Source organism: Peromyscus californicus, unplaced genomic scaffold (assembly GCF_007827085.1).
Source record: "Peromyscus californicus insignis strain IS unplaced genomic scaffold, ASM782708v3 Scaffold_19__1_contigs__length_69161282, whole genome shotgun sequence".
Classification (NCBI taxonomy): domain Eukaryota; kingdom Metazoa; phylum Chordata; class Mammalia; order Rodentia; family Cricetidae; genus Peromyscus; species Peromyscus californicus.
Window position 1 is genome coordinate 37,178,678 of NW_026294491.1, and position 9,963 is coordinate 37,188,640.

General features: G+C 48.3%; 1 protein-coding gene across 7 annotated transcripts in view; it reads right to left on the reverse strand.

Annotated features, from left to right (window-relative positions):
* Inpp4a (inositol polyphosphate-4-phosphatase type I A) overlaps positions 1-9,681 on the reverse strand; it is a 129,094-nt gene extending 119,413 nt beyond the window's left edge. For all 7 annotated transcript variants that reach the window (XM_052745139.1, XM_052745138.1, XM_052745134.1 and 4 more), the window contains exon 1: positions 9,461-9,681. The gene's annotated coding sequence lies outside the window, so the exon portion shown is untranslated. The remainder of the gene's footprint in view (positions 1-9,460) is intronic.
* Between the last annotated feature and the right edge of the window lie 282 nt (positions 9,682-9,963).

Sequence of the window (9,963 nt, forward strand, 5' to 3'; positions counted from 1 at the left end):
TGTATGAATGATCAACAAGCATATGTACGGTTCAACATCACTAATCAGGAAAATGCAAATCAAAACCACAATGAAATATCGTCTCACCCCAATTAGTCATTGAAACGACAGAAAGTGTGCCTCAAGTCCCAGTATTCAGAGGGCTGAGGTGAGAAGATCAGCTGAGCCTGGGAGTTCAAGACTGAACGCACACACAAGTGCTCACACACTGTAACTAGAGGACACTATAGTAAATGTCAGACACAGGAAGGAAGAACATATTGTACGTTCTCACATGTATGTGGAGCCTCAAAGCGGATGTCAAAGAAGCAGACAACATGGAGCTGGGGAAAGAGTTCAGAAGTTAAGAGCACTGCCTGTCTTGCAGAGGACTCAAGTTCGGGTCCCAGCACCCACATGGCAGCTCACAACCATCTGTAACTCCAGATCCAGGGGATGCAACACCCTCTTGGGGCCACAATGGGCACTGCATTTTTTGGTGCACAGACATGTAAGTAGGCAAACACTCATACACACAAAATAAAAAAATAAACCTATTTTTAAAATGTTTCAAGTAGACAATACTCCAATGGTGGCTAAAACCTGGGAAGAGTTTGTGTAGAAGATTAATGAGCATGGTTAGAATGTAGAAGGTTAATCAGCTGGACAAGAACAATGGCTTCTAGCGCACAGCACAATATGTTAATGTGACTGACAACAATTAACTGAATATTTCAAAATACCTAGTAGACAAGACTTTGAATGTTCTAACACCAAGGTGACAGACATGTCAGTATCCTCATCTGATCACCTGAATTTGTTTCTGAAAAGTCCGTACCCTGTGGAGCTGTATACTTGGTGCCAATGAAAAACAATACAATAAGAAGGGATGCAAACTAGGCCACAATAGGGGCAATAGGTCAAAGAGAGAGGCGGGCAGAGAAGTCAGGGAATGCCCTTCATCCACCAGGAAGGAAACAGACCTTGGCCAGAGGTCAAGTGTGCATAGATTATTAGGGAAATGCAGGCTGGGGTAGAGTGGTCTCTATCCGTCCAGGGGATGTGGACTGCAACCCTGGCCCGTGTCTAGTGGGGAACTGTCAGAAAGGGCCTCTGAAGGAAGGGTGCAGGGATGAGGAGCAGGTGGGAGGGCAGTCCGTGATTCACAGCAGCTCCCCTCTCTACCACTCACCCTTGCCACTCCAGCTTCGAAGACTCAAGAGCTTCCTCTCCTCTAGAAAGTGACTGCTGGACAAAGTGAAAGGAGAAGAGGAGAAACTTCCCCAAACATGAGTGTGTGTGCATGAGTGTGTGGACATGTGCACATGCGTGTCGGCCCACTGCCAACCAGATCAAGAACACGCAATACTTCACCCACACAGACCTCAGCCACCACACCCCATTTGGTCATCTGGTACAACTGCTCCAAGTCACAGGCAAGTTGAGGGCAAAACCCACCAAGTGCAAACCAGTCCCCGCCCCCCCCCCCCCCCCCCCCGTGAGCACTGTCTTAGTGGGGTGCTTACCCTACGCCAACCCATTCGCCCACCTCCTCTTCTCTTCCAAACAAGGTACCTCGACAATTCTTGGCATCGAGCCTCATCCTAACTGAGCTCTGCCAGTCAGTCATCCTGCCCTGGGTCATTATCACCCAGTCATGTGATGGGACTATTTCCTCTGACATTTTGTGTGTAGAACACAAAGTACTACGTGGGAAATGTGAAAACACCTGACACTTGACGGCACACAATGACAGACTTTTACATGCCTTAAACAGAGTTCCTGGAAAATAGCTGGGTCAGCAGCCACTTAACTACAAGCTGGTGGACCTAGCTCCTCCCCCTTCCTTCCCCCATCACCCACATGTCCCTCTGCTGGCTGTCTCCACTTCTCCACACCTCTTTCAATGTTTATGTCCCCAGTGGTACCTAGAGATGGGACAGATGCCAGCCCTGTTAGCACTTTTTTTTTAGACAGTGTGTAGCCCTGGCTAGCCTGGAACTCACTAGTAGACTAGGCTCATCTCCCACAGAGATATGCCTGTCTCTGCCGCCACCATAACTAGCCCTTGGAGCACCTTTTAAAACGGGGCATTGTGGAGAAAATACTTACCAAGACTATAAAAGTGAGCTTCCACACCACACGTGTGCCATATAGCATGTGTGTCCACACACACTCACACTCTAAATAAGTAGATTTTTAGAAAACTTCTGCTGAATGAAGAAGCTCACAACCGGACTCTGTGGCCTCTCTGAGTGTCAGGCTAAGACACAGAGCCATTAGGAGGATCTGGCCTAGGTGGTCAACTACCACAGACCACAGCTCAAAGCAAGACTAAAAGTACCAGAGCTCTCTGCTGCGGCCACCAGTTGACCAGCCCCACTGCCCTACCCTCTCAGCTCCCTACTGGACACCAAGGTCAGACACCCAGGTTCTCATGACAGTCACTGACCCTATCCCTAAGAAAGGCCCGTGTATGCACATGGGGTCATGCCTCATCCTCAATGCAAATTAGTTTCTCCTGCACTCACTCCTAAGGTTTGACAACTCTTTACCAAACCCAGCGAGAGACATTTGCATTACCACAATACTTAAAGTACACCACATGCAACTAAATGTTTTATTTAAAATGCTTACCCTTCTTGTAAGAAAAACACTTGAATATTTGATATTTTATTTCCAAAAAGCTTGAAGTACGGGTCATAACCTCAATTGATCTCAACGGGGCCACCCTTTGAGACACACTTGTGGCTCCTTCTCCAGGCTCTCTGGCCACCTCCTTCCTCAGTATCAGTGCAAAGGGCCTGGAGTACGCTGTAAGTCTGCTCTTCCCATTGCTTTTATGAACTGAGATGAGACATTAAATTGGAAAGTCAAGAAAACTAGACATCCGTCAGCTCCCTAGCTCCAGGGAAAATGTGAAAGGGTGGGCCGCTCTAAGCACAGCTGGACTTGGTGGTGGCTGCTCCTTCACCCAAACATGAAGCAGGAACTGTCCTGGTGAAATGGGGACACATAGCAGGTCACATTAGGCGAAACCAGAGTACTGCCGGCCACCACCGAAAGTCGTCACTTGGGCTGACTCCAGGCAGGTTCCCCAAATATTTCCTGAGCCCCCGCTAGCCACACTGTTCTCATTTTTTTTTTAACCGCATAAGCAGCAGCAGAGCTCAATGGGCCTTATATATTAGAACACACTCAGAAGTGTCAGAAGAGGGAGCTGAGATCTTCAGTGCCAGCCTGAACCAATCCCAGTGGACTCCACGCTTGTTGGGTCAAAGACAGAACCTGGGCTGGAATGTAGTCCACACCGCTCCCTCTAGTATCCAGTCTACAGAGAAGAACTAGCCCACACTCGGAGGAGCTGGCAAGCATACAGGCATGAAGCGAGGAAACCCAGTTGGGTGGGTAAGCTGAGGCACAGAACAGAGGAAATTTAGAAGGGCCAACTTCCCATAGTCCTTAAACACTTCCCAGTTCACATCATGAGCTGACCACCCAAGGTTACTGTCCCTTCACAAACAGGTAGTCTCATCTCCATCTGGAGAGTCAGGGTAGTCTTGGCTAAAATAAGGAAGAAGGCCCTCTGGGTCCCAATCCTGGGCTTCTGAGTTAGGAGCGGGTTGGGGCTGACACTGCATTTCCAACAAGTTTTCCGGGGTTGCTGATGCTGCTGGTCTGGGAACACCTAGGGGAATACTGATCTAAGCCAATCAGCACACAGCACTCTCATGCTACTGGTCTAAGAAAGGCACAAGACCCTGGGCCCCTGCAGAGCAGAGAGGAGATCCGCAGGGCACCATGACTGAGGACCTGGCTTGTTTGTTTCCTTCTCTGTCCCTGATGGAGAAAAACAACGAACCACTTAGTCTTGCCAGCCCTAGCAACCATCCTGCAATCATGAGGCAACAGCAACAGTGACGGCTGAAGACAGAAGAATCAAGTCCCTGACAAGACTGCTAGGCTGCTGACGCAGGAACACTCCTGTGTTTACTCGGCAGCTGAAAACATCCCAGCCAGATACCCTCCAATCCAGGACATCCCCCCTTTCTCAAAAGGACACTCTTCCCAGAAATGTCCACTTGCCTAAACACACTTCCTTCAGATGTCCAGAATTTACATGCCTGACTCATCAGTCTTAAAAACCTGAGCCAGTGAGTTAGGAAACAAACCATTCGAAATGCAAGCAACACAGGAGAGGCAAAGAAAGTGGCCCACACCCTGCAGTGAATTAACTCACTCCGACAGCTTCTGCAACAGCCCAATCCAGATGTGAGGGGCTGTGGCCAGAGATGCAGAGCTGCAAGTACACAGAGGATTTTCAGGGGACCTCAGCACCCTGTCTAATCAAGTACAAGAGGGGTGTTGTGGGAAACTGAGGTCAGGAAGAGTTCAGGTGTGTGAAGGAGGGAGAGGAGAGGCCAAGGAAGAGAACTGAAGGGGCAAACCCTTTCCTCCACAGAGTCCTCAACCCTCCTTCAAGAGATCAGAGGACACCTCTCTGTCTTCCTCTGTCCCAGAAAACAGACGTCTCATTCTTATTATGAGCCTCTGCAACCCAGCCCCACACATATAATTTACCTTCCTACTTCTGAGGCCTTCACCAGGGGATCCTCACTGAACAACACCATAACAAAAGACCGAATGCAGGTCAGGGTTTTGGGCAAACACCATCAGCCCGATTTTGCAGACAAGAAAAGTGGGCATAGAGAGTACGCTACTTGCCCCAAGTCACATAGCTACCTGGAGGCTTCTGGAAGTCCAGCTCGAGAGCTTGTTAAGTTCTAGGAGCAAATCTTAATGGACACACCTGGCTCTGACCCCACCTGGTTTCTGTCAACACCATCTTGCAGGTGCCTGACCACACCCGCCCTTAGCGACTCTTCAAGATTAACACCACTTGACAGGACCTCAGAGGATGCCTGAGGAAAGATGGCCTAGGTCTGGCATGTAGTGTGGTCATGAAACGTTGGGTTCCTTTCCCTTGGGGTAATAATTCATACTTAAAGCTGCCAAGAAACCATCTCCAGTAACGTAAGACCAACCTAGTATGAGAAATCACAGACAAAGGATATGAACAGGTAATTCAGACAAACTAAAAAGTTCAACATAGAAAAGAATTCCATGATTTTGGCCATGTGAGAAACATAATTAAAAGGATACTGTATTTTGGGCCATTAGACTGGCAAACTTAAAAAGTCAGTGCTGCAGGGAAACAAGTAATGGAAAGATGTGAGCTAATGAGGCCTTCTTGGGGGTGCTTTTTGGCAAAACTGCTGATTCAAAATTACTCCGTGTCCTACTGATGCTAGCAGGGGCCTAAAGACTGAAGGGTGGGCACTAAAGGGCTGGTCCATATACAATTGGCCATTTTTTGTTGTTGTTTTTTGTTTTTTGTTTTTTGTTTTTTTTTCGAGACAGGGTTTCTGTGTGTAGCTTTGAGCCTTTCCTGGAACTCACTCTGTAGCCCAGGTTGGCCTCGAACTCACAGAGATCCCCCTGCCTCTGCCTCCCGAGTGCTGGGATTAAAGGCGTGGGCCACCACCGCCTGGCTCAATTGGCCATTTTTACAACAGAAAATTAGAAAGGACCTATATGCCCACCATTACAAGATGGTTCAATAAATTACAGCACACCCCTACCCTGGATTATGGATCCCCACTTCCAAAAAAGGGTAAACTCATCATGTCAGTACACACACAGTGCTCCAGAACACAGCACGGAATTGAAAAAGCCAATCAGAGAAAACAGTATGTAATGCAACTATATTTGCATTTATGTGAGCAATTTAAACATTCATTACATTTTCATTTATTTTGAGTCACCAAGGATGGAACCGGGATTGTCAGGCTACTACGAGGCAGGTGCCCCTACCTGCTGAGCCACCTTGCCAGCTCTAACAAGACACCAGTCCACTGAAAAGGCCTAAGCCAATGACACGGACTGTCAAGGTAGCTCAGAGGCACAGGGCTTCTTTGGCATGCACGACACCCTGAGTTTGATCTCCTACACTGCAATACATACATAAATAAATGTGGTGACACCATCTCCACTTGCCCAACTACTACTGGCATTCTGGAGTCTAAAGCCACTCTCCATGAACGAAACGGAGCTCTGGAAACGGCTGGTTCTGAGGCTGAGGCAAGGAAAATACAAAGTGAGTCTCAAAGATTCTGTACCAGAATGGAAACGAAGTCCTTAAAGAATGATGGGAACATGTTCAAAGGAAGAGGCTCCCAAAGGCCCAATCTGGGGCACTTTGCGTAATAAAGAAATAATGACAGCAACAGACTAAAGTCTCATGAATACGGCAAGATTTTCACATTCCAGGGATGTAAATCAAAAAGTAAGGGCATTCTAGGGAAAAGAAAAGGTGTCCTCTTCAGTACAGTTCTAACTAACACGTGTAGAAGGAAACAGGGAATTAGAAAACCCCATCTGTCAACTCTATATGATTCAGATAAGAGGCATCAATGGTTTCGAGCTGTGGCTGGACAGACTAAGGAGTAACATGTCCTGCATCCCAACGAGATACATATTAATCTCAAAGAGGAAAAATGTAACTTTTCAATGAGGCCTACACCATCCTAATCAAGATATCAAAGCTAACAAACCTAGTGTCAAGTTTTATGAGATAGTGGGCAGTATCTGTCTCACACCGAGCCCAGCAAGCCTCTGCTGCTCCTGCAAGAAGTACCTAACCTGATTCCAAATGATCGGGAAACCCAAATTGAGGGGCATTATCTGAAACAGTCAGTAGTCTTCAAACATGTCAATGACATCAAATACAAAGAAACTAATAGAGACTGTAGTCACAAAAAACAAAACAAACAAACAAAAAAAAATAAAAACCTGAAGGCAACAAATAAGCTAGGGTTTTCTTTTGGGATAAAGGACTTTATTGGAGCAATTTCTAAGAAAAAAATAACAGGATCCTGTCAATGTTCATTTCCTGGGTTTTAAGTACTGTATGTACAAAATGTTTTTAAGAAATCCACCTCAACAGATTTAGAGGTACAGGGTATTTAGCGTCAAGGTACAATTAAGTTGTTTGTTTGTTTGTTTGTTTAAAACATGAAAAGGAGAGAAGAGTAACAGAGATGAAGGAAAATGCCAAGATTAGGAGAAGCTGGACAAAGATTTTCCGAAAATTATTAATATTAGTACTATTCTTACAATTGTGCTGAGAGGACATCAAAACACAAAAGAAAAATTAGTTAAGAGAGCAAGGAGCACTCCAGGGGTTTCTGAGGACTGGGTTCATGATCGCATTTTCTTTCAAGCACAGAGAGACAGGCAAAGCAAAGCAAGCCAGCAAGGGTCTAGTTAATACTGGTCTCCCTAACGTGTGCTCTGCTCAGAGCTGCTCTAGGACCAGTCTCAAGTTGTGTAAAAGAAGCACGAGCGTTATCCAGCTTTCTCCATCACAGAATTGTGCTGTTTACTTCTTCAGTGAAAGTCAAAGCCTCCTGATGATTCTGAGAACTTCTCTGGACTATAGAAGCCAAGGAGGAGCTTTTCATTAAAACGTCAAACCAAGACAAAATAGCCTTGATGGACAGTTTCCCCCTCCACTCTGCCCTATGGAGTTCTTGAGATGCTAACCCATAGGGTGGGGGTGGAGGTGACCTGGTCCCAGTACTCTTCTGGTCCTTTCTTTTGGTGCATTCATCGATGCTAGCTGAGAATCCTCCTAGGTAGGCAGCTGAGTAGGGTCAACAATTCTTTATCATACACACCCCATTTCTCCAGTGTTCTATGATTTATGCAAATCTTCTGGGTGTATTTCCATAAAGTGATTTTTAACAACTAATACTCATTTTAACAGCAATACTACAAAGTACCTGGTTTCCAAAGCAATGGAATAAACTCTAACGTATGCCCTAAACTCTGGATCTGCTTGAGAGCCTGGAATTACCTAAGCAGATTCTCAGATGGGTGACGGCAAATGAAAGGCAAAGTAGCTAAGGAAGAACGAGAGAGAAATGCTCTCACAGAGCTCAGCAGAAACACAGCCCTCGCTTTTCTCTCTGTTTGTCCTACATGCATTCCCGCAAGCCCAGTCTTTAGGACAACCCGCCCTCCCAGGGAGCTTGGTTCATCTCTACATCGTGTTGACAAGACACGAGGAACACCGCCTGGCAACGCTGTTCACACTCAGCGCCACCCGAGAAACAGCGTTGTGATCTCTTGACACCAACACTTGTACAGAACCAACACTTGGACCTCCTCCAGCGAGCAGCAGCTCTCTTCAAAGAACTCAATTTTCCAGGAGAGACCTTTTGTCAAAGTAACCCCCCACACACAAACAAGGGCCTGAGCCCAGATCCAAAAACAAAATTTCCTGTCTTCAGCCAAAGACAACAAGGCTAAGTAAGTAGAACAATCCATAGCTGTTCACTGCCCAGACGCTAGCATTCAGATGTCAAAACAAACTCAGCAAACGAGGTTCGGTTGTCACCTTTTAGAGATGAGAACATTGAGAACCTCAGTTAGCAAGTGACAGAACCTTCAGAATTCACACCCAGATCAGCCCACTCTGTCCTCAGGCCCTCATGATGTCCCCATTGTCCACACAACCTACTGGGCACAGGAGTGAATCAAGCAGACTATCACTGCAACATCTCAACCTCGGTGCCACCCCACCCCCTCCATCCCCTTGGCTCAGATGCCCTAACTGGCAGGTGACAAATCACATTATACTCTCGGGCAACCTCTCAACACCAAACACCTTCAGAGGCAAAGCGAAAGACAAGAAGATGAGATTTACAACGGCCTATACTTCCTTCTTACCCAGAGGAACATTTTCATGAGCTGTCAACTCCGGGCAGGAGGAACCCACCATTATGTAATGTCAGAGGGCAAGCGACAAGGGGCAAGAGAAGCCAAGGCCCATCAATGCTCTCTTCCTTCTCCCACAAAGATATAAATTTGTGTCTGACATTTTGAGTGTTTCAGTGGCCTACACACTGATGACTGGCTTTGCAAAAGACGACCACGGATCCTACAAACCTCTCAGGCCTCAATTAGCTAACTAGCAAAACAGAGGGATATAAAATATATAAAGCAAAGGTGAGGGAGAGCCTGTCCGGGACGATGCGCGGACAGAAAATGCTTGAAGAGTTGCGAGGATGCAGTCGGCGTCCTCCACTAAGATGCATGTTTATTTTTACCCGGTGTTTTGACACGGAAGATACGCGCGAGGCCTTCAGAGTCGGATGCCCCGGGATCCAGCAGAGATGCACCGGGCAGGCGCGGTGTAGAGCATCCCACAGCTCCCCAAGAGGCCCAAGGCAAGGGGATCGCAAGTCTAGGACCACTCTCCAAAGACGCAGCCAGCGAACCGCTAGGCTGTACCACTGCCATGACAACCGCGGGCGCCATCCGGTCGGGTCCCCAGTGTCTCCAGCTCCCAGCTGCTGGGCCCCTCAGCTCAGCCCCGCACCACCGGACCCAGCTCGGCCCAGCTCGGCCCACCTACCTGGCGCGCCCCGACCCGGGCACTCACTCAGCCCCAGCCTCCGTCCTCTGGGACGCGAGCCCCCGCCTTGGTCCTGACGGTCTCTGCCGGGTCCTGAAGACTGGCCGGGACTTCGGTTCTGGCCGCCTTGCTCCGGCCGGTGGCGTCCACCCCAGACCCGAACCCGCTGTCCCCGCGCAGCCCGAACCCTGCCGCCGCCTTCACTCAGAACACAGCGCACAGCCCCGCCCCGGTTCCGCCCCCTCGCCGCGCATGCGCGTCCCACGCCCGAGCGGCGCCCTGCCCCCCTCCTTCGCTGACTCCGCCCCCAGGAGGTCGCACCGCCCATAAGGTTCCACCCCCTTCTGTGACGTCATCCAGGAGTGGGCTGTTTTATCCCCTTCATAAGCTGAGGCTTCTGCTAAGAGGACAGGTAATTAGGAGAAAAGCGCTGGAGGTCCGAAGAGCAGGTGTAACTAATCAGTCACTCGGTGGGCGTGGTTATCAACCAAGCTGCTATCAGT